This window comes from Falco cherrug, chromosome 3, assembly GCF_023634085.1.
Source record: "Falco cherrug isolate bFalChe1 chromosome 3, bFalChe1.pri, whole genome shotgun sequence".
NCBI classification, from domain to species: Eukaryota; Metazoa; Chordata; class Aves; order Falconiformes; family Falconidae; genus Falco; species Falco cherrug.
In genome coordinates this window covers 103,519,952-103,542,879 of record NC_073699.1, presented here as the reverse complement: position 1 = coordinate 103,542,879, position 22,928 = coordinate 103,519,952, and the positions used below count along the sequence as shown (strand labels likewise).

Sequence of the window (22,928 nt, the reverse complement as noted above, 5' to 3'; positions counted from 1 at the left end):
AAAGTAGCTTTTAGAGTTTCATGGAAGGAGAATACACCATTTTCAGGGAAGAGTAAACTACTGCTAGGGGTGGTCTACAGAAGGAGTTAGCCTATGGTAAGTTCAGAGTCCCCCTCACTCACTTCACAGTAACTTCCTCTATAGGCGTGCATCCAGATGGGCACAATGTATGCATTATTCAGCTTGCTTTGCATGGGTACAAAGCAGGTCAGAGCACAAACAGCGAACGATGGCTATGTCTGCAATTAGGAGCAAAACGATGCCTGGCATCCACACTGTGTTTCAGGAGTTTTTTCCTTCTGCGCAGCTGTAGGGTGCTCCAGGGACCCAAAGCCCGTTAGCAGCTGGGTGGCACCTTTCAGTCCAGCTCTGCAGAAGGACCCTGGGCTGGGCAGTGTGAGCCCGAGCACAGTAAATGGGGAGAGTGAAGGAACTACTTTTGAAAGCACGGTCCTAATCCGAACCACGACACCAGTGTAGACATTGCCAAGCCGAGCCTGGCACCCATGGAAGGGCTGGTCTGACACCAGGCTGGTTGCATGGCACGCCTGGGGTGACCAGCGCCCTGCAGACCTGCTGGCGGGTGGCTCAGCGCTCCTGGGGTTAGCAGAGACGTTGGTGTTTCCCATTTTGTGGAAAAAAGGATGCAGAAAAGCACTTTCCATCTTGATGCCTGTGGCACCGTTCAGGCGCTCACAGCACTTGAAGCAGAAGGAAGAGAGTTTGCTCAGCACACACAGAGCACCACAGCACACAAACCACATTACAAAGAGCGCACGCAGAACTGGCCCTGGAGCTTTCCCTCCCCCAGCCTGTTTGCCGCCAGAAACAACAAACTAAATGGCATCGCGAGCGCTGGACTTCTATACGTAATGAACGTGCAGCCCACTGAATTCACTGTGAAGCAAGAGGTCAGTGGGCTTAATGAATTTGCCTGGGTCTTTTAATTATTATTAATATAATAGGAATTAATAACAAATTACACATAATAAAGATGAGCCTGACGTGTATATATACACAGATGGGTCTTACATGCCCTATAATATAATATTAATATTATTATTAATAACATTTTCAGCTTCTTTATGTAAGCTGAAGTTACTGCAGAGCTTTTGAAACACATTTGAGGGGAAGGGATGTATTACCCCTGACTCCAGTGCTGTGTTTGTTAGCTATGGACATTGCTGTGACTATCATCTTCTGGCCGTGAATCCACTTCGCCATCAAACAGAAAAAATGAGGTAACTGATTTGCTCATGGTGCTGTTGCTGGCACGTGTGGCATCTTTCTCATAAGAAAACAACAGACCTACCGTTCCAGCGGCTTGCAACATAAATTAGAGAGAACAGTGAGGTTCTGCAAGTGTGGTTTTGCTCTTTACATGGCAATTCAGATTGAGAGGAACACAGCTGGCCACAGGTGGGTCCCAAGGAGCTGTGCACAAACCTCCGGTACCCCCCTAGGGCACCTGTTGGGATTCAGGTGGCTTTGGACAACCTGGGGGCTGTTCGTGAGTTCTTCTTGTGGATGCCAGCCTGCTCCTACAGGTGGCAATCGCAGGAGAGAGGTGGGGATGGCTGCTGACGGGAAGGTTGGGGCAGCCAGCTGCACATCGCATCATCTGTGAACGTTATGGGCTGCGACAGCAAGGGACAGTTGGGATTTGCAGGAGGCAGCGCAGATGCCAGCGTCCAGAGGAGGCTGCTCTGGAGAAGAGGGAGGGAATGCAGTCACCCCATTAATTCCAGCATGGCTTACATTGATGCTGTGTCTTTAAAAACCAAATAAGATGCTGCTAAGACTTGTAAAGGAAGGCCTGACGTATGTTACACGAGTTGTTAAGTTGAATGATGTTTAAATTTATTTATTTTTCTCCCGCAAATGCCAGTGGCTGAGCTATGGCATAAAGCAGAACAAAGCCACTGCAGTGAAGAACATGAGTAATTCCAGCAGTGCTACCTGCAGAATTATTTAAGCAGATTTGTGCGATAACTGGGGCTTTTCTCACAGTGTTTAGTCTTGATGAGAACAAGACTGATGTCCTATCTACAGCGCTTATCACATTTACTGCTTACTAGCAGTGGAGCTGCTGAAAACAAACAAACAGAAAATTGTCAGGGAAGTTGAGTGATTGCGTTACCACATAATGAATGCCCAGTTGCCAGCAGTATTTTTGGCAAATAAAAAAGGGATTTTCAGAATCCGCAGGGCTGGGATGATCATGGAGAAGCCCCTGTGGGGGCCGTGTCAGCGGGAGGCGTCACACCGGAGCAGCCTGCCCTCGGCTCTGCTCCCTCCTGGCGATGGAAGAACCATCTCCACTTCCACAGCAGGGAACCATCGCAGAGCAGAAGGATGGGGAAGCAGCAAGGGGAGGGAGGGAGGCGGCTTGTCAAGGAGCTGCAGCCACCTTGGGTGCCTTTGGCTCGTTTTCTGAAGTGCAGCCAGTTTGGGGAGAAGTGGGTGCTCTGGGAGCTGGTGGGCTGCCCCTTCTTGACCAGTAATTAACCCGAGCCACAAGATGAGGCCACTCCTTTGTGAAATGCTTATTGTCATATAATGGTCATGACAGAGATGAAACTGCTGGGGAGTGCAAGACTGACTCACTGATCAAGGTTATAACCCGGCTGCCGGCACTGCCAGCAGCCTGATCAAACCCTGCTTCGTGCTGGGGCGTTCTTGAGCTGAATGCCTGCAGGCAAAAGGTCGCACTCATTTTCCATTGCCCTCTTTCAGATACTTTGGAGATGCAGTTCTATTACTTTAAACAGAACCCAACAATCCTTTTCATACTGTTTTTTGAGCCTTTTTTTTTTTTTTAGATAGATGTACCCCATAAACCTTTTTGTTTGATGGTACACATTGAGAAGGCATCTTTGCTGAACTATTCACAAAGATCTTGCCAGGTTATTTTTACTTTTTCTAAGTGGGGAAGTGGCAGCTCATTTAGAGCCCAAGAACATGCCTGAAACAGTCAGAGGAGTTCCAGCTGAGACAGCTCTGGGTGCCGTGTGAAAAAAGGGGGTTTGCTTGGCTGGAGAAGGTCACCTTACAGCAGGGCATCTCTCCTCCTCCTAGCTGTCTGTCTTCAGTAAAACCAAGGTGACAGATTAAATGTCATCAATAGCCTTTGCACTTTTCCTTTTAATTAATGGTTCCATGAGTGAATGAGCAGACACGCAAGACTCATCTTTGTTATGAGTAATTTGCTATTAAATCCTATTTCACTATTTTAGTTCAATGGTGCTATTGCTTCCTTACAACACACATGGCAAAACACTGTTTCAAAGCCTAAATGGAAATTAAAATTGATTAAACACCCAGTTACTTTGCCAAAAGCTGTATGAAAATTGAGCACGAATAGCTTCAGAAGCTAGAAGCTTTATTGTAAAGAATTTTCTTCTAATTACAGGTTCTCTGCCCCAGGTGAGTCCAGAGAATGATGCTGCTGTTTACAGGGATGCTGGCTAGGGAGCCCAAGCAGGCATCGCTCCCATGGGGCACATGAACCTGGGGGTCAGCTTGCCCCAGTCAAAGCCCAAGGGAGGCTCGATGGCTAGCTGGGGGGCTGCAGGCTGTCCCTGTCCCTGGTGGTTCTGAGGGGATGTTAGTTAGACCAGAATGTCTGTTAGAACAGAAACCCACCTAAAGTACTGAAAACTTTTTCTGTGTTGCTAGGGAAAGCAGGACAGTGGGGCAAGGACAGTGTTTTTCTTTCTTCATCCACCCTCCAAATATTTGTAATTTCTGTGACCGGTCCCTGGGTGTGTTCTTCATTATCATTTTTGCAAAAAGTATTAATCTCACACTTTCTGGATAACAGTAACATTTCAAACCCCCTGATTTTTCTCAAGGCAGTACAAGTGAGACACACTTACCTTATTCTCCATGGGGCTCCTAAGCTGTAAGCAAAGCAGGTTGTAGGTCAACGAGATCCATCTTCTTTTTTCCTCCCCAGTTTCTTTTTTTGTAGGCTTTTTTTTTTTAATATAGTAAACAATTCCATTTTAACCTCTTAGCACCCACTATCTCTGAAGCTGACACACTGACAAAACAAGGCATTTAAGTTTTGCTATGACAAAAAGCTACCCCAGTGCAGCACAGAAGACACGGTACCCATGATATGCCCATGGTGTGCCCCTTGAGCTGCGGGGGCAGTGCGGGTGCTCAGCAAGCTACTGCAGAGACCTGAGGCTCAGACCTTGCTGCCTGAGAGGGCTGGAAGTAGCTGCAGCAGCTGCCCTTGGGTTTGCTATCAGGTGACAACCCCAACACAGCTGCCTTCCAGGGCTACAGCTTTTTCTCTGACCTGTCTTTCTGAGGCTTATTCCAATAAAAGCCACAGTTAATCATAATTTCTAGTTAAGAGAAATATATCTACTTGGGGTTTTTTTGTGATATTACCAAAGATGCTATTTCTCATTTCACTCTCTATTGTTGGAAAGAGTGCCATGCTGTGCTCTAATCCCATTGAAGTCAGCAGGTTTTTCTGAGCTTGCACCACGGAATTATACCAATTCTGTGTGTGTTTCTCATTGTGCTGCTCCCCTTGCTGCTAAAACCTTCCCATTTCCCTGCACTCTGCAGAACTTGTAATCACCGAATTAACAGATTCCACATCACCAGCTCCCACCCACCCTCACCCTCCAGTTAATTTACAGGTCATTCTGCCTGGGACACTGGGACACTGCTGTAGGGGAAAAGACGACCTCCCACAGCTGGGGCTGAGGGTCCCAGTCATCTGAGTGGGAACTCATGGCACCACCAGCTGTTGTTAATCTGCTCCCCGACCTGAAGCTCTAGAGAGAAACCACCCTGGTAGATCAGAGGAGCATCATGTACCAGAGCCCCGTTGCTGGACAGACATAACCTTGCAGTGCTACAGCATCTAGCAGCTAGCTTGGCAGTGGGAAAAAGAAACTCTTCAGCTGGGGTATCAATTAAAAAGATGCAGCATAATAAAGCTCAAGATTGTTATATGTTCTGCACATTAAGCAACATCTATCCAAATGCTTTTTCCATCCTACTACTTAATCAATTTATAATAATACAGCAATTGCCCAGGAGCATGAACATGTTCATATGCAGGAAGCAAATTAACTCAGTAAATTTCTGACAGAAACAAACAAACCACGTGTTTTTTGCTCCAGGACAACATCCTCTCAACCATTATCAAACAACAGACACCTGTGTGAAAAGGTTATACTTAAGGTGCCCTCCCCAGCACTTCACTATTCGTGATACAAACCCATGCAGTTTACTGCAGCATACAAGAAAATTATTTTTATCTGCAAATATTTTGCAGTAGCTCTTTCTTGCGTACGAATTACAGGTCATTAGCTACCAAATGAGAAATACGTACTCGCACATGTGGCCTGTAGCCACCTTAATGGGGACAGTGGATGTGTGTCCCCAGTTGTCACCCTGGGACATTCCTGCAGAGCCAGGCAGCTCTGGGTAGCAGCCTAGAGAAGCAGGGACTGCAGGAGATGCTTCCCCATCACTTCCAGGCTAGGCTGTACAGATGGCACTCACTCCAAACTGTTCCACTTTGTGTTAGAAAGTGTTTAATATGCAAGTTCAATCTATTTTATTCCAGGCTGAACATATCCAAGAACCTGAATCAAACTAGTCTCAGGGAAGGCGTTAGCACAACATTTGCAGCTTAACTTTTCACCAGACCCTGGAAGTTATCTTCAGACCTGCCTCTTGTGGGAGGAGTGTCAGTGAGGGCTGAGTTAAGCTGATAAATTTAATGTCAGGATTTAGACATCTAAACATATAGTTGTCTTCTTTTTTTCATCATAAGCGCTTTGGTTCCGGCAGCATGAGATGCTTGGGCTTTGACAGGCACCGTGCCAAGCGCCAGCATGGCCCAAGCCCTGTCCAGGTCCATTGGACTGGCCATGGTGGGACAGCAGTGAGTCACCAGCACATTGACTCAAACGGCTGGATAGGAAGGGAAGCCATGGTCTATGTCCAGAGGCTAAAGGCAGGTACGGAAATAAGAAAAATCACCACAACAAGTGCCACTTTATGGCTGCTTGGCCTGACCCCTCAGCACAGTGTACCAGGAAGCTGGAGAGGGGTGGGGGCAACTATGGCTGGGGGAGTGCAAGAGAAGAGGAGCTTCATCCCCAGGAAAAATAGTGTTGGCACATGCAAAGGTGCACAGTGAAACGAAGAAGTAAGCGCCAAACTTCCAGCCTAGTAAGAGAGAATGGGTTATTGCATCTTTGCAAGTTGCAAACGTGACCATAAAATAGCATTCTTCTGCAGAAAACTGAACACCAAGATAACGCTTGAGCAGGAAACTACAGTTACAGACAGAAAAATGGATGGTCTGAAAGAGTTAATCAGAAGAAAGAACAGAATGCCCAAAGAGCTGGATATTACAGAAAACATTGGACTGTGAAAAATCAGGAAAATATTTTATTTCTAAAATGGAAGGCACCATTTTTCAAATGGAACCTACCACTTGCAGTTTCATTATTCGTAACACGTTATTCACATTACTGATCCAGAGGTGGAGAGGACATTAGATGACCCAGGTAAAATCTGAAGAAGAGTGATCACAGATCTTTAAACAGGGGTGAACTGAAAAAAAAATATTAAAAAAGATAAAATACATCTGCAATTAAATTGTAACTCAGCTATAACCAAGTATGCACAAAGTAAAATGAGCTCTGGCTCAGTTTCTCAGAGAAAATTAGATAGTTCTGCTTAAAAAAAAAATAAGTGGGAGAGAAATGTATCCTTTTTGAAATGCATTTTTCTACTTATGCTTTTAACTACCAGCTTTTAAATCGTGTCTGAAGAGGCCTGGGAAAACACATTAGCACCTCTCCATGAGCACCGTGTTTGAACATGGTTGGCTTAGGGAGAGGGGAGAGAATGATTTCCAGACTCAGTATAGACAAAGCCCAACGGCTGTTGGCATAAGCGCAGATCAAGAATAGGGATTCAAGAAAATTGAAAGAAAATTACTTTAAAGCAGAATTTACCAAAAAGACATTAAACAGCAAACAAGAGGCAGGGCCTCTGAGAGCAGCATTTAATAATTGGGTCACTGCTCAGTTGCAGAGCTCTTTTGTGGGTGATGAAGGTGCTCTACAACAGGAGTCAGAAACCTGTTGAAAGCCAATTTGCCTGCCTCTGTCAGAAACCCTCCTGGATCTCCCGGTTCAGCTTTCACCTTTGTAATTATCGGGCTGCCAGGGCAACTGATACAGCAAATTGGCTGTTAACCTCCCGAGGTGCTCACCGCTTGTCTTAAAAGAGTTCCCGCGGACTGGGAGGCAGCAGCTGCTGGCAGCCTGCCTCGGAGCAGCTCCCGACATTGTCTGGGGGAGTGACGGACCGGCCAGGAATTTTTGTGTGCACAGCATCGTAGTGCAATGCAAAATTACCAACTGCATTTAAAAAGTCTCCCTTTCTGTGGTCACTGCTCTCCTTTCCCTGCCTCCAGGCCAGCAGAGCCCTTGCACATGCACGGTGTTTTAAAGTGCAAACTGCTCTGGCGCTGGTAAGACCCTGGCAGACAATGCCATCCCAGTGAGGAGCAGCCAGTGATTGCCCCCTGCATCCGGAGGAGCAGTTCATGTTTGCAAGAGAAACGATGAGGCAGCTGCGTGCTGCCGGCAAGCGACGTGGGGGTAAGCAGAGAATGCCATCCGCCGGCGTGCAAGGCGAAGCATGTCAGCGGAGTCTCAGTGAATGTGTTTCCATTTCTTTTCTTCCTTTTGGCTTAAATATTTTATTATTTTCGAAAAGAAGAACATGTGAGCAATGAAAAAAACGGTGTGCGAAGGAGAGCAGTTGCATTCTCAAGGCAGCCTCTAGCTGGGAGAGATGGCACCTCAGAGGCAGGTGGATATAGATTTCCAATCAAACCAGTCATTAAGCTACGCAGAGCTGGGGGTGAAGCTCGGTGCGGGTTTAGGCAGGTCTGTGTGCAGCGTGGCTGGTTTTCTAGCTTGTGCTTCAACTGACAGTGTAGTTTTGTTTCCCAAGGAAAGTTTTGGCAGCCCGGGTATGGTGCGCCGGGCTGAGCAGACGGGGCTGCTCATGGCAGGACCAGGCACGGACAGAGAGCTGGGTGTGCGGGGCTGCCTGTGCCACTGCTTGCACGGTGCCGAGGGGCTCCTGCCTCCGGGAAGTGGAGATGGAACCAGCGTGAGGATCTGGGCAGTTGCGGTGGGCTTCAGGAAGGCAAGTGGGAGCTGCGGGCAGGGCTCATCTGTCAGCCAGAGCCGGCAAGGGCTTGGCCGGGAGCCAGAGCAGCACCAGCACCGGAGCAGAACCGCATCAAGAAAAAGCTTTGGCCCATCGGGGCAAGACTAGCGCTGCAGCCAGAAGCTCAGGCAGCCCTTAAACAGGAGCTGGTCCCAGCAGAGCAGAGGCACGGCGGAGCTGTGGCTGGCCCCAGGTACCCCCGGGAGTGCCGGCAGAGAGCAGACCCCGCTGCCTGCAGCCCCTCCATGCCCCAGGCTGGTGGGCTCCAGCCAGGAGACAGCCAGGCACCAAGTGGTTTCTTAGCCCAGTGGGAACAACACTGTTCTCTGCTGTTCCTTCTTCAGTGCAATTACATTTTGCTTCTCTTTTATGCTAAGGGAAATAGGAGAAAGCATCGATAATGCTCAGAAACTCTTCTGGGGAAATGTGTTATAGGTATAGGTGCTTGTGATTTTGTAGTACATATTTTGAGGGTTCTGTGTTATAACACACAGCTTACATAATTTAAAACCACTTTTCAAGGCTAAGATGAAGCTTTCTTTTATGTTTTTACACTAGTGCTGTATAATCATTATTTTAAAAGATGGACAAATCTTCAGTTTTTGTTGTTTAGTCTTGCCTTCCTGTGCAAGATCTGCTTTAAGCCATCTGAAATCACTGGATGAATTACTGAACGGCAAAATCTACTAAACTGTCATTGGGCTCTGTACGATTAATAGAGCTAAAGAAAGCGCTGGCATATGTGCCAGCATATGACATGACTGCTCCTAAAAAGAACCGTTACTCATTGGCTCACCATCTGAGATTAATTGGCTTTGCTTGTTACCAGGGGGAAATGAGCAAAAAATGAGCAAAAAGGTCAAGTTGCACTAGCAAAACCGTGCACTATCGCTTAGCCATCTCCTTCAGCAGGAAATATCCACCCATTGAGTGAGAAGGGTTGTTTGGTTTAGTGGTTTGTTTTTCTTCCCCCAGCCCCCCCACCCCCGACGGTTTTGTTGTTTTTTTTTTTTTTTTTCCAGACGAATCCATTCAGTCTATGTAATTAGGGGCTGACACCAAGGCACGGACCCTGCGGGGCACTTCATTGCCCACCGCCAGTCCTGTGCCACTGGAATGTGTGGTCAGTGTCCTCGTTTATCTGAGATGAGTTCAAGGCACTTCTGACACTGTGTTTTTGCTGCAAGTTTGATTTTGCAGGAACAAATCAGGCCTGCTTTGGCAATGTTTGGTGCTGGTTTAGGGCCTACAAAGCTACTTAGTGTCAGTACAACAATCTGTGCAGGCAGCGATTGCTCAGCTGAGACCTTCATGTACTTTAAACCATCTTTTTTACAGCGTTTGCATGAGCAATTCTGCAATGCTATTTACAACTGAAGTGAAACTGTTGCTGAGTGGCTGCATGGAAAAATATTCCATCACAAAGCAAAACAGATAGAGGGAAGGTGTGGTGTAGGTACGCTGCTTACACAGCCAGCTATGGTGGCGTGAGACGTGTGGCCGGTTTAGGCTGTTTCTGAGTCAGCAGGGAGAAAACCATTATTAAAAGAAATATTGATAAGGAATTGATTTGCAAAGACTTAGAGATTTTGCAAAGTCCTTTAGTATCAGGGTGGGGAGGAGCATCCTAGGGGCCTGAGAGTGACCTTCTCCCCCCAAACAGCGAGAGTCAGCGCAGCCCAGCTGGGCTCCAGTAGCGTTGGCCACTACGCGCTTTGTATCACAGCTGAACATGGCAAACGTGGCACAGCCCAAGGCTTTCTAGAAGGTTAAAGGTCGTTAAGAGCTGTGCAGGATTTTCAGAAGAGGCCTAATCTCCTGCTCCAGGCAGGTTATGGCCTGAGCCCCAGCCAAAGAACAGCCACCTCTCGTGCAGCTCTTGGGAGCCTTGGGGACACTCATGGTGGTGTGAAGGGTGGGGGGCGCAAAGGGAGTGCTGCGGAGAGGCACGAAGAGGAACTAGAGCAATGTGAGAGCAACTGCTTGTCCATCAGCTAGGAAAATACAAAGGTCAATGGGGAAACAGGGATAATTTGTTCCTCTTGAAGACATGGGTTTAATGACCTATATTTGCAGTTCTGGGACAGGGTGCTCACAGTGCATTGCGAATTTTTTTTTTTTTTATTCTTGTACATAAGATTTGAAACAGGGAAAAATGTAGAGGAAACCAATCATTTTCCAATAAGTTATTGGAAGAACTGAATTATGCTTCAAAAAGCAGAACCCTGATTTATGCTGTGAAAACCAGGATTTTATCTTTCATGCGGGTGATTCCATACGCAGTCAGCATTAGGCCAGATTTTTGACTAATTTCACTGAAAACACAAATAATCGTGAAAGCTCTTTGCTGAGCTTCTGAAGCCAGAAAAAGTAATTTCTCGTCTCCAGTAGTCTGGTAGGTTGCCACAGAAGGAAGACAGTCTACTTTTTCCTTTGAAAGGTAATGTCCTTCCAAAGCCACAGAATTTAATTAAAAAAAAAAAAAGAAAAAAAAGAAAAAAAAAAAGAGAAAAAGAAAGGGTCAATAATGCAAAGCACAGAAATGCCATGTCTTTCTGAGCATCCTTTTTTGTCAAGGTTAATAGATAACAGCAAAATTACAAAACAAACAGCTCTGAGAAAATAACATCTGTAACGCAGATCCTGCAGACACCGGAGCCTGCAATGGCTGTCTCACGCGGCCGCCTCCCTGTGCTATGTTTGGAGTCACTCGTAGAATATCTTATGAGAGTGTCCATTGAATCTTCATCTCAGCATCACTTACTAGGGTTAAGAGATGATCACATCTTCTAAAAAGAAAATTAAATATTATAAACAAATGGTTTTGGTAATTACTTACAGGTCAGCAGGGACACTAGCAGAGACATTTGTTAAACAATGTGCATCTGTTCTTTTATGCCTTTACTAATTATCTAAAGTAGAGGATAAAGAACATATTAATGAAAGTCCCAGATACATTAAATTGAGGGAGATTACTAATAGAAAAGAGACATGAAAAAAATAGGAAAGAACTTGTCCAGATAAAAAATACAGGAAGAAAGTGAGAAAATGAGATACCATTTATGGGATAAAATCCAGTCAAAATGACAAGCTATTCTGAATCACAAGGGGAAATAACAATCTAAGACACGCACAATCAGACAAACCTGTTAAGAAATGACATGGAAAGAATCTTAGGGGACTGTAATTGCAATGCGGGGCAGCAAGGTAAGGCAGCCAGAGCAACATCTAATGAGGCTGGAAAACACAGATACGATCTTTTCTCAGGCACACCTGGAAGAGCCTGTTCATTTCTTTGTGAGATGAAGAAGATCTGATAAATGGGAGGGAATTCAGATCAGTGCAGCAAATGGATTCATCAGGGTCCAACGTTTGATTTACAAGGAAGAATGAAAAGACTTCAAAACGTATTAGATTATTTAGATTAAGAGACAAGTACGGCCTGAGAACAAAGGAATAGCCTTGAAATACATAAAACCTATACGTAAGGTAGATAAAGGGACTTCACTGGCAAATTCAAAGCAAACATAAAGAAACAGGTGAAACTAAGAAAGGAGGAGGCCAGGCTGGAGGCCCTTCCCGGCAGCAAATGCTGTTCTGTTTGCTCGCGCAGGGGTCTCACCAGGGACGGAATGAAAGAAACTTCGCTTGGCCCGTGCAAAACCTGCAAAGCGTGCAGGAGAAGGCAGCCAGCAGCGGGCAGGTTCGGCTGCCCAGCCAGAAGTCACCGGTGCTGCCTGCCCTCCCCCGGCCCCCCACATCTCGCCAGGGGGACGTCAGCCGGCAGCACCGAGGCAGCGGGTCACAGACCCTGGCCGGTGCTGCCCCCGTGCCCCAGCCCTGCCCGCGGCTGCTCAGCTGCTGCTCGCTCTCTGTGGGACTCCTTCGGGCACGAGTCACCCGCCACCTCCCACAGGGCAGCCCTCGCCTTGCCGGGCTCAGGCGATGAGCTGTGCTGAAGGGCGCTCCCCGTCCCGCACACCCAGCTGTGCCAAAGCCAGCCCGCCCCGCACCTGCCCACAGGAATCCTCAGCCTGGCCAGGACGAGGGTGCCAGCGGGTAAGGGTGTCAACTGGGAACAAGATGCCCTAACTGGGCAGCTGCGAGGCGGACCTGCTCTTCAGAAAGAAGTGCAGTTTGTGTCCCGTTTTGCAAGGCAGAGGAGAGCAGCTGGTAAGGTTTGCATGGCAAATTTAGGGAGGGAAGAGTGATGCTATGGCTTAGCAACCTGGCAGTGCTGAAACTGGAAAAATGCTTGTTAAATTTCTTGGCTTTAATGTCCTGCTGAGCAGTTAAGCACAGAAGGCGAGTTGCTGGGAGGTAACGTCTGCTCCGTCCACCTCTCTGATCCAAGGGGATATTTCCCTCCAGCCCAGTTTTCTCCCTGGGCTGGTGCTGAAATGCCAGCCCTGCAATAAAGGAGCATTTGCTTATTAGCGCAGACAACCCTCTTTCATGTACGAAGTGCCCCACCACACGGTTCCTGTTTCCCTAAAACAACTTTTCCATAGCTATTGGTAAGGATATCATGTTATTCATTAAACCTTTTATTAGCACACTGCTGGCTTTCATTGTCTAACAGCACCCACTGTGTTAATGATCATAGAGTGTAACGGTATGGTGGGAAATAATGCACGTAATACAGGCAGGAGGGCAATTGATCGGACAGTTTAATCTACTGGTTTATTCCCCTGCTGCCATTAGGAAGCCAATATCAGAGTGAAAATGCCAAGACATCATCTTGTGAGAAAGCTTGCCTTTGGTGGGATTTAAGGAAGGGATGAAAAGTAAAGAGAACATTAAAAGTAAAACAATACTTACATAAAACTCTTTCAGATGCAGATTAGTCACACTGGGTTTGCAGGTAGGCATTGGTTTTGGCGGTACGTTCCTACAGGAGCACTGAGCGGCTTTCAGCTTCATTTTCTGGCTGAGGGAAAATGCAGTGACCTTTCAATGTTTTCTCTAGATAAGCCCGAATTAGAATCCCAAACCCTAACACCCCCAAAATGCTGGGGACACTTGGATCTGACAGACAGATTAGCTAGGTAGTTAGGGATAAGTTTAGATATTTGTGGAGGAGGGAAAAGAAATCTTCCAGTCGTTACAGCCTGCGTAATCTTCATGTCTGCGTGGAAAGTGCATGCATGTGAAAAGGGGACCGCAACTCGATGATATGGAGGAGAATGAAGAGGAATACATGGGAGAGGGATAAAGTTTTCCAGGCACTGGGAAAGGCACTGTGATGGGCATGAGCCACCTGCCCTGCTGTTGTGTGCCTGCGCCCTGCTGATGCGATGCCTCAGGAGGAAGGCTTGGGTGTCTGTGGGGCCAGCTGGGGGCAGCTGCTGCAGCAGGTCCGCTGCCTAGCGAGGTGCTAAAAAGCAACAGCCAAGGTTGAGGACTGAGACATCAGCCTGTTCAGCAAGGGAAAGAGAGGCATCGTCTCAGTGATTTACATCAACCCTGCCCAGTTCTGCCTCGGCGACGGGAGGTGTGACTATGGCTGAGCCACATGGACCACTTGGGAGAGGGGTTCTGGTGTTAAGGTAGGGGCGCCGGGTGGGCCCGGCAGCATCGCTTCTGGAGTTCCTTTCTCTTCTTGGCTTTATGCTGCCAGGGAGAAGCTGGAAAGCTAGGGGCAAAGCCCCAAAGGCACGTGATTAGAGCTGATCACAGAGGTGCATCTCCTACCAAAGCCTGAGAGCTGAAGAGCCACAAAAGACTGACGTGTCTGTGGCTGTGACAGTCCTGGCATTGGTGGAGTGCAAGCAGCAAAGTTAGCAAAAGCTGGCAAAGCTGACCCCTAAAAGCTGTCACTCAGCTATGGGGAGGATTAGTTTCCTGGAGAGCAGTTTGGTGGGGGCCACTCCAGCGAAACATCACCCTAAGGAAATGGCTAATGTCTTCATTTTGGATTCTTTCCACTAACTCAACAAACCACTGAGAAATTTATTACAAAAGAACACTGAGCAGGAGGAGTAGGTTAAAACAATTATGTGCTTTGTAGCGACAATTCTACAATGATCCTGGCCTTTATGTGCTAAAGGACATGAACTCCAGCTGCAACTGCACATGCAGAGTTTGGTATGGGAAGACACCGGTGCAGGTGTTTTGCCACATCATGGCATTGGCAGGCGGCAGTGCCGCAGGGTGCATGCGCCCTGGGGCTGATGTCTGCAGCTGGGGCTACTGACAGCTGAGGAGCAGCCGATTTTTCCAGGGGATGCCCTGCATTGCTGGGCAGTGGGGGGTGACTTGTCTCCATCCCTGCTGTCCTCAATGCCTTTGGAAATAGGATGCCAGGCTGCTGGCAGGCCCAGGAGCTGGGGCCTCTCGGGACTGGATGTTAGAGCTTGGAGTTGGGCAGCGTCACTGCTTTTTTTCCAAAACGATTGGAAGGACAGGAGTCTGAAGCCCTTGGCACCAACAGCACTTCCAGCACCGCTGTTCCTTGGCACAGTGGGAAGCGGTCACACAGCTGTACCCCTTTCCCTCTCCTTTCCTGCTTTGCGAGGGAACGATGGGGTGCGACCACAGCAGCACACTGCCACGCACGGATACGAGAGCCGGGCATACGTGCGTGGGCGGTCTGCGGGCGCCTTTGCTGGTACAGGCAACCCTACAGCGCCGGTGCGGCTCTGGTGCAGCCCATGCTTGTTACCGCTGGGCTTTCACTGCTCAAGGCAGTGCCTGGAGCTGCAGTGTGAGTGCTGCCAGGCCCGGGGCCGGGGGGCTGGTGGAGATGCTCCTGTGAGCAGCTGCAGAGGGTTGAAGCCCTGGCTGTGAAGGACGGGGTGCAGTATCAGCTGGGAAGGATGGGGTGCTGCATCCCAGGGTCTGTGCTGTTAGTGGCACACTTGGGGGCAAAGCTTGTCAGACTGGGAGTGCTGGCATTTAACTCTCCAAACACAGGGCAGGGACATCTCGGCTTTGCTGAGATTAGTGGGATGGCAGCCTTGGGCTTGGCAGGAATTCAAAAACCCCATCCACTGTAAGTCATGACAGGCAATATTTGCAAGCCTGAGTGACTCATGCAGGGATTGTACCTAGTACTGCGCAGGTCTGTCTTGGGGTAACCGCTGCCTGAATGTCCCAGACAAGCCCCTTCCCACACCTGGAAGGGCAGATGCTGAGCACCTCTGCAAACCCCTGTGGTCAGCCGAGGGGGGCTGAGGTGGCACTGGGAGTTCAGAGCTACCCAGGAGGACAGGCTGCAGCCACACTGCTCGGCTGAATTGATCTACTTTATAATTAAAACCCCAAGGCTTTTCATTCCCTAACAACTGGTGAAGATGTATGACAAAAATCAAGAGCAGATGTGCACAGGAAAAGCCAGCTTTGGGGGTGAGCCGGGAAGCCTGTTTTGGGGATCCCTGGGAAGTGTCCCCTGCAAGGACCCGGCAAGGCAGCCTGGGGAACACAGCATCATCTGTGGGGTGATCCCTGCCCTGTGCCTGTGGGTAGGAGACAGAGGGAATCAAAACTCGGTAAGAAATCACAGCAGGGCGCATCGCGTCCTGTGCCGGGTACTGTAGCAACACAGCTAAATGCCTGGAGATGCCACCATGGCGTTGGAGCCAAGCCTGCCGAGTGCCCCCAGAGCAGGCTCCCCGTGGGGACAGCCAGGTGGGCAGCAGCACCCGTGCCCCGTGCCGCAGCATGTGCACATTGCTGTGCCAGAAAACAAAGCCCTTTGTGCAGCATGAGGTCCCTCAGAGCCCCACGGGCTGCTGCCTGGGGACACTTGTCACCTCGGTCCCACCAGCTTGCAGGATGCAGAGGCACGTGGCAGTGCTTATCAGCGGGTGAGGAAATAATGTGCTGCTTTTCAGCTCCCTGGCCTTCCTCCCTTTGTGAAGGCCACCATCTGCCATGCTGGCACCCCGACCCCTGGGGCTTTGTGGAGGCCCAGCTGCAGCAGGGGAGAACCGATGAGCCCGGTGGAGGAGCGGGCAGCACCGCCAGAGCTGCGAAGGGCAGTGACAGGCAGGGTGAGTGCTGCCCCAGGAGCAGCCTTTGGAACCTTCACACGAATGGGACCCCTCGTCCTTGTGCCTGAGCGGTCCCTGCCAAACGGCCCGAGAGCAGGGCTTGCAGTCCTCACCGTGAAAAGGCAATTGCAGTGCTGCCACCGCCACCCTGGCCCTGGCTCTTGCTTCCTCCGCAGCTCGTTTTCTCCTCCACAAGCAACAATAAGCCTGAGCCCCACAGTGATGCCCGAGGAGCAAGTTGGTTTCTGATTTCTCAGGCACCTGAAGCCCTGCAGAGGGTGGCAGAAGGAAGGGGTACAAAGCCCAGTGGGGACCCCTGCCTGGAGGTGGGGGCCATGGAGCAGGGCTGAAGGTACCCCCTTCACGAGGTGGGACTCCCACTAACAGGGGCTTTGCCTGCAGGAGACTTGAGCCCATGCCTGGGCTCACAGGCCTGGCCACATTGTGATTTTTAGTGAAAGAAGTAGCTAGAGAAAACAGAATAAAATTCAAATCAATTATGCTGTTCAAAGTCAGTCTCTAAATTAATCTAATTATGCTGCAGCAATCTTTGCTTAATGCCTAGAAGCTAGGAAATGATTGTTAAAGCAGTGGTTGGGGAAATTAGATGATAATGACAATAACCAACAATAGAAGATGCTATTCTGAAAGGGGGAGCAAGGGGGAGAGAGAGAAAACACTCTATTATTTATCCTTCAAGTGAAGTATATTGCTTAGCTGTTAGAGGATAATGCACCAGAGCTAACCAAGCACAGCGCTGCCTCCAGGTCTCGGTGAGGAAGAAATCGAAACTTGCTTATCACTCTAATAAGGAAACCTCCCAGCACTGTTGTTATTGAAGTACAGCTCTTAATAACCATTGCACAGCCATCTTCTGGAACAGCTTGCCCACACAGCATCTCTGCCTCTGTCAGGCAGGCTGCTAAAAGCCTATTTTTATATTTTCAAAATTTAGTTTTCAAATCAACTTGGTGCAGCAGCTCAGCTCCAAGGTCTTGATGCTTGTCATAGAATCACCGAATGGTTTGTGTAGGAAGGGACCTTCCAAGGCCATCTAGCCCAGCCCCCCTGCCACGGGCAGGAACACCTTCAGCTGGATCAGGATGCTCAGAGCCCCGGCCAGGCTGGCCTTGGATGTTGCCAGGGATGGAGCACCCACAGCCTCTCTGGGCAACCTGTGCCCCACCACCCTCATCATCAAGGATTTCCTCCTCACATCCAGTCCGAATCTGCCGTCTTCTAGTTTAAAGCCATTCCCCCTTGTCCTATCGCTACAGCCCCTGCTAAAGTCTGTCCCATCCCTCCTGTGAGCCCCCGTTACGTGCTGGAAGGCTGCAGTGAGTGTCCCCGGAGCCTTCTCTTCCCCAGGCTGAGCCACCCCAGCTCTCCCAGCCTTCCCTCACGGCAGAGCTGCTGCAGCCCTCGGAGCATTTCTGTGCCTCCTCTGGACCCGCTATGACAGGTCCATGTCTGTCCTGTGCTGGGGCCCCCCGCACTGCAGGGGGTCTCACCCGGGCAGAGGGGCACAGCCCCCTCCCTCCACCTGCCAGCCCCACTGCTGGTGATGCCACCAGGACATGGGTGGCTTTCTGGGCTGTGGGCACTGCTGGGTCACATCCAGCGCTTTGCCCACCGCACCCCCACGTCCTTCTCCGCAGGCTGCTCTGCATCCCTTCACCCCCAGCCTGTGCTGAGACCGACCCTGACACGGGGCCTGGCCTGGGCTGACACAAGGGACCACACTGACTTGCAGCCGGGGGCCTGGACAGACCCTGGAGCGGCAGGCGCAAGCAGGACACACCACCGCTTTGATTAGCTGGTTCGTGTGAATGCAGCTAGCCAGGCAGCCTGGAACCTTTGCAAACACTGGTGAAGAATTGCTTATTGACAATTACAGGACACTGAAAAAACTTTAAAATGTTTGGCCCAAAATGCCTGAGTAATGGATAGCAAATAGCAAGTGGAAATTTGGCCAATTGCCCCAAAGAGATTGCACTCAGCCTGCATCTCAGGTAGTCTTTACGGGGCCAAAAGCTGTCTGAAAGATGACGGATGCTCATGAGTTTTGTGAGACCCCCGTATTTGTGCCACTACATGGAAGTCGCTGGTATCTGGGGTGGTTTGTGTGCCTCTCAGCCCAGTATTGCCGAGTCTTGGTCTAGCTTCCTTGTTTCATAGAATATTTCATAGCAAGACTTTATTTTTGAGATCTAAATCCTCTTCAAAATACATTGTTCACATCCTCTCTGCTGGAAAACAGATGCATCCTCCAGTGCCCTATCTCACATACCAGAACATAGAGTGAATATATATATATATACACACACACACACATATATAAAAGATACTCTGCTCTGAGAATGCTTGGCTGCAATTTCTGAGGCAGGATGCTTGCTTGTTGACGCTGGAAGAACCTGTTCTCAATACTGCAGTCCATGTGCTGCTCAGAAAACATTTCTTTCAGTTTTCGAAATTTCACAAAAGACTTGAAGGAGCCTCATTTCAGCCCAGTGGGGAAATCTCACATTGTTTACACCTTTCCACCTACTTGCCTCAAGAGCACTGTTATTATTATTCATAGCCCCTCACATGCAGAATTTCATATAAACCCTCACAAAGCTGTGAGCTTAGCTTAAAAATCTCCAGGTACACTTACTGGTGCTGTGCTTGTTTCACAGCGCAGCCAAGACATACTTTCAGGTTGGTGAAGCAAAGTTTGAAGGAGTACAGGAAAAAATTTCCATTTTCTTAAAGTGCAAACTAAATTATTGTAGTTAGTAGATGCCAGAAACTACAGTTTTAAATGGGAAGAGGGTTAGTAGCAGTTTTGTAGCAGAAGTGCACTGCAAGAGTTGTGCAGCTACGTTTAGAGATACAAACGTATTAAAGTATACTGATTAGCTAAATGACTTCCAAGGAAGCCAGGTGAACATCGTAACAATGGAGCTGCAGGCACTGAGCCTTCAACGTTACATCAGGAAGCTCTTCAGCAATGAAAGTACTCTCTCCTCTGTGCTCTCCAGGTTTCCAAATACCACTGGCTTGCATGCACAATGACCTAGAAGAGCATCCTGGATTAGTTCTGAATTCCAACCTCTGAGCCAGAAAGTGGTCCATCACAGCTTCCAGAGATGCCAGAGAGCACCTCCTCAGCCAGCATGGGCTCCTTGGAAGCCTTCAGGGTTCAAAGCACAGGAGCCCCGGCAGCGTGCGGCAGGTGGGAGCTGCCCTTTGGGAGCCCCGTGGTGTCCCACAGCCCCCTGCAGCACTAGGGCCATGCACCAACACAACAGGCAATGGCAGGATCTGAACAAAGCCCCCCATTTTGTGCCCTAATACCAAGACCTGGATTCCAGCTGAGGACGCGGGGCGATGGAGCATACGGGTCATGCTGGCACAGGGCTTGCTACCCCCAGCCCTGCCAGAGCCCGGAGCAGGGGGGCTGTTTGCATGCCCCTTCCCTGGGCTCGCTGCAGCCAAGGCAGCTGGGGTGCAGCTCAGTCTGTCTGGCTCCCCCCCTGCATGGGCAATGCCATCAGCGTTTGCTCTTTGAAATGAGCAGCCGTTTCTGCATTGCTGCTCACGCCATGCGTGTGCTGCATCATGGCAGGGTGCTGTGGCTGGGGGCTGCTCTTTGAACACCTTACATTTTCTGTGTGCAGCTGCTGCGTCCCAGGTGCAGGACTGCGAGCATGCTAACCCCTGGCCGCAGGCACAGCGAGCTCCCTTGGTGTGCCTGCGCAGAGTTAGTTTAGCTGAGACAGGGACGTGGCGCAGAGGCATGTGAGATCTATTAACTGAGCAAGTGAAGAGCAGCTGAAGGCTGCAGGCAGTACCATAATGAGGTAAATGATATAAGCTGGGGATAAAACAGGAATTACTCACGGACTTATTCCTTGGCACTTCCACTGCAGCTGCTAGTGCCTTAGCCTCACCCATGTCAGATGAAGGCAATTAAAATAAGAGTCACAGAAGTCTGCGACTGCCACTGAGCCCTGCCCTGCAACAGCTGGCACCTGTGGGTAGGTGGGGTGTGCAGATGAGCAGAGCCACCCTCTGTACTGAAGCAAGTAAGGGGCGTCTGCTCGATGGCGTGTGTAATTCTAGTTGCAAGGACAGCGATAGCAAGGGGCTGGTACCACCCCACTGAGCTGCAAGCAGCCCCAGGACCTGCCGTAGGGGACAGTTTCTGACCTGATGAACTGCTGTTTTGCCACTCACCTTCCCCTGGGAGACTGCTGACAGTGTCCAGCCTTGGTCACCGTGCCAGATTTCTCCTCCTGCCCTTAAAAGCACCCCACTTTTTTTTTTTAAAAGCACAAACACTGTGTTTGTGACATGCAGACACCTGTGTTGTGGTGCCTTATAGAAGTGGCTGGGTACAGCGTGGCAGAGTGGGGCACGTGTCCCCCATTTCCCCAGAAACACACGGCCTGTGCAGACAGGCTGATCTGGTCACAGCCTCGCAGAACAGTGCCGGCACGCACCACAGAGCTGCAGTTCCCATCGCAGGGCCATCAGGAACAACTGTACTGTCACAGCACTCTCAAAACTGACTGGTTGCAGCAAGGCTTTTACCATCCCATCCCAGGTTAACTTCAATAAGTAGTTAGCACGCCTCGCCCCAGCACGGCCACTGATCCCCCACAAGGTTTCAACAGTTCATCTACTGTTCGTGTTTTTTCCTCACACTCTTCAGGCCAGTCCACCCTGCTTCTTGCCTCTGCTACATCCCTCTCCTTGCCTCTCCTACCTCCAGAGCGCTCTCTCTCCTCCCTCTGCTTCTTCCAGGTCTCTCTTCACCCAGTGCCCCTCTTCCATCCCCCTTAGAGCTATTTAACTACTCAGCAGAACCAGCCACAGCTGCACTTTACCCACGGCAGCCAACCCACCGCCCCTGAAGCCAGCCCACAGCTGTATATTGTTAATCAACGTAGTTTCATTCCTCTACACTGTACATTGTACCACGAGCTGGAAAAATGCAGGACCGATACCTTTTCTTGGCTGATGTGCCTGCTCAGAGGAAATGCACGCCAAGCGTAGCCTCCATCAGAGAGGTGAGTTCCTCTGGCAATGCGTTCAGCCTGCCGAGTTTCTGTTCCTTCCCCTCCCATAGCCCACCTGGGGCCTGCTTTTATCTCCTCAGCTGCCTTCTAAATTTTAAAAAGGGAGAGAGATTGAAAGCGCAACGGAAAACCAAAATGCCAAAAAGTGGCTGGAATTACTGAGCTGGGGGCTAGCTGCAGGGAGGGCATCCCTGCTGAGGCAGCCGGCTGGAACTAGGGGTTCTTCAGGGTCCCCTCCCACCCAAACCATTCTGTGAGTCTGTGATACCGTGCTTCACGCAAGCCAGCTGAAATGCCATTTCCAGCAGCGAGGGGAAGGCGATGGTCAGTGGAGCAGAGGGATGCTGGAGGACAGCGGGTGTTGCTCCGAGACACACTCAGAGGGGCTCCCTGCCCTGGTGGGGGCAGCCCCCGAGGGACAGCACAGCAGTGTGCCATGCTGGCTGCTGGTGCACACTGTGGCGCTGGCCCAGGACTGCTGTGCACGTGGTCCCGTGGTGGGGCTCCCTGCGGGCTCACAGCCTGGCTCAGAGCTTGCATCCAAGGACAGAAAGTAAAAACCAGAGAAATAAAATGGAGCATTCTTCATTTGGTATTCAGTGTCAAGGAAAAGAAAGCTTTTCTGTGGGTTGCAGCTATAAGATTAGGAGAGACAAAATTGAATTATTAAAACATTTATTCACCCAAGTACATGTTGAGCTCTTCGAGGACCAAACTCATCCACTTAATTAAAACAGAGAACTTCCCAAGGACCATTTATATTGGCGCTAAGTGACACATTTAATACTTGCGTCCTGAAAGGGTCATACATATCTGTAGCCGTGGATCTGAGAAGATAAAAAGCTCTTCTGACTCCTTGCTGTACTCCTTGCCAAAAGGCACTGGCGCTCAGTCTGCGGCAGCGGCAGCGCAAGGAGGAGGAGGCTGCTGCCTGCGGGCTTTGCTGCTGACAGCTGATCAATAGCGACGGTAGGTTGTGCTTGAGCGAGAACAGCTTGCCTGTTGTGAAAGAGCAACAACACCCAAAATCTGACAGATAAGGCGGGCAAACATTCCTGGGGACTTAGAGCTGTTGGTCTCCTGTAGGGAAGGGAACGGGAGGAGGGGGCAGCCCGTCCAGGCACCCTTGGCCAGGGTTACTCCCTTGCGGCTCCTGTGAGCAGAGACACGTCGCCGCAATCTGCTTTTCCAAGCCCTCCTGTGGCAGATGTGGAAGGGGCAGAGAAGACACATCTGTATCACTCATGTCCTACAACGAACTTAGAGAAGGATGGACCTTTTGTCATCGCCTGTTAAAACCAACGTGGTTTTGTGATATGGCTACTGTCTGCCTGCTCCGGCAGTTTGCCTGGGGAAGAGAGTGGCGGTGAGTGGGGAGGAAGGCCTGGCCCCCCTCCCCCTCCCAGTCTCCCAGTGGGTCACCCGAGCTCACAGAGGGCAGCTCAGTGGAAGAGGGCAGCACCTAGCAAGCTGTGGGTACCGCTGTCCATCCCATTGCTGCGGCACTAAAAGACACTTTTCTTACCTCTGCTTACCATCTGCTTGACCTTTAAAATGCCTCTAAACCTACCCAACGGCTAGGTCAGTCTGGCTTCTTCTTGGGACGGAGATATGTAGAAGTGCCATACATGCT

At 49.8% G+C, this 22,928-nt stretch overlaps 1 long non-coding RNA gene across 1 annotated transcript; it reads right to left on the bottom strand.

Moving 5' to 3' along the window:
* Positions 1 to 10,657: 10,657 nt before the first annotated feature.
* On the bottom strand, positions 10,658 to 21,326 carry LOC129735660 (uncharacterized). The gene is made up of 3 exons (XR_008731453.1): positions 21,224 to 21,326; positions 13,057 to 13,165; positions 10,658 to 11,024 (listed from the first exon to the last, which is right to left on the bottom strand). It is a non-coding gene; the product is annotated as an uncharacterized LOC129735660 (long non-coding RNA).
* Between the last annotated feature and the right edge of the window lie 1,602 nt (positions 21,327 to 22,928).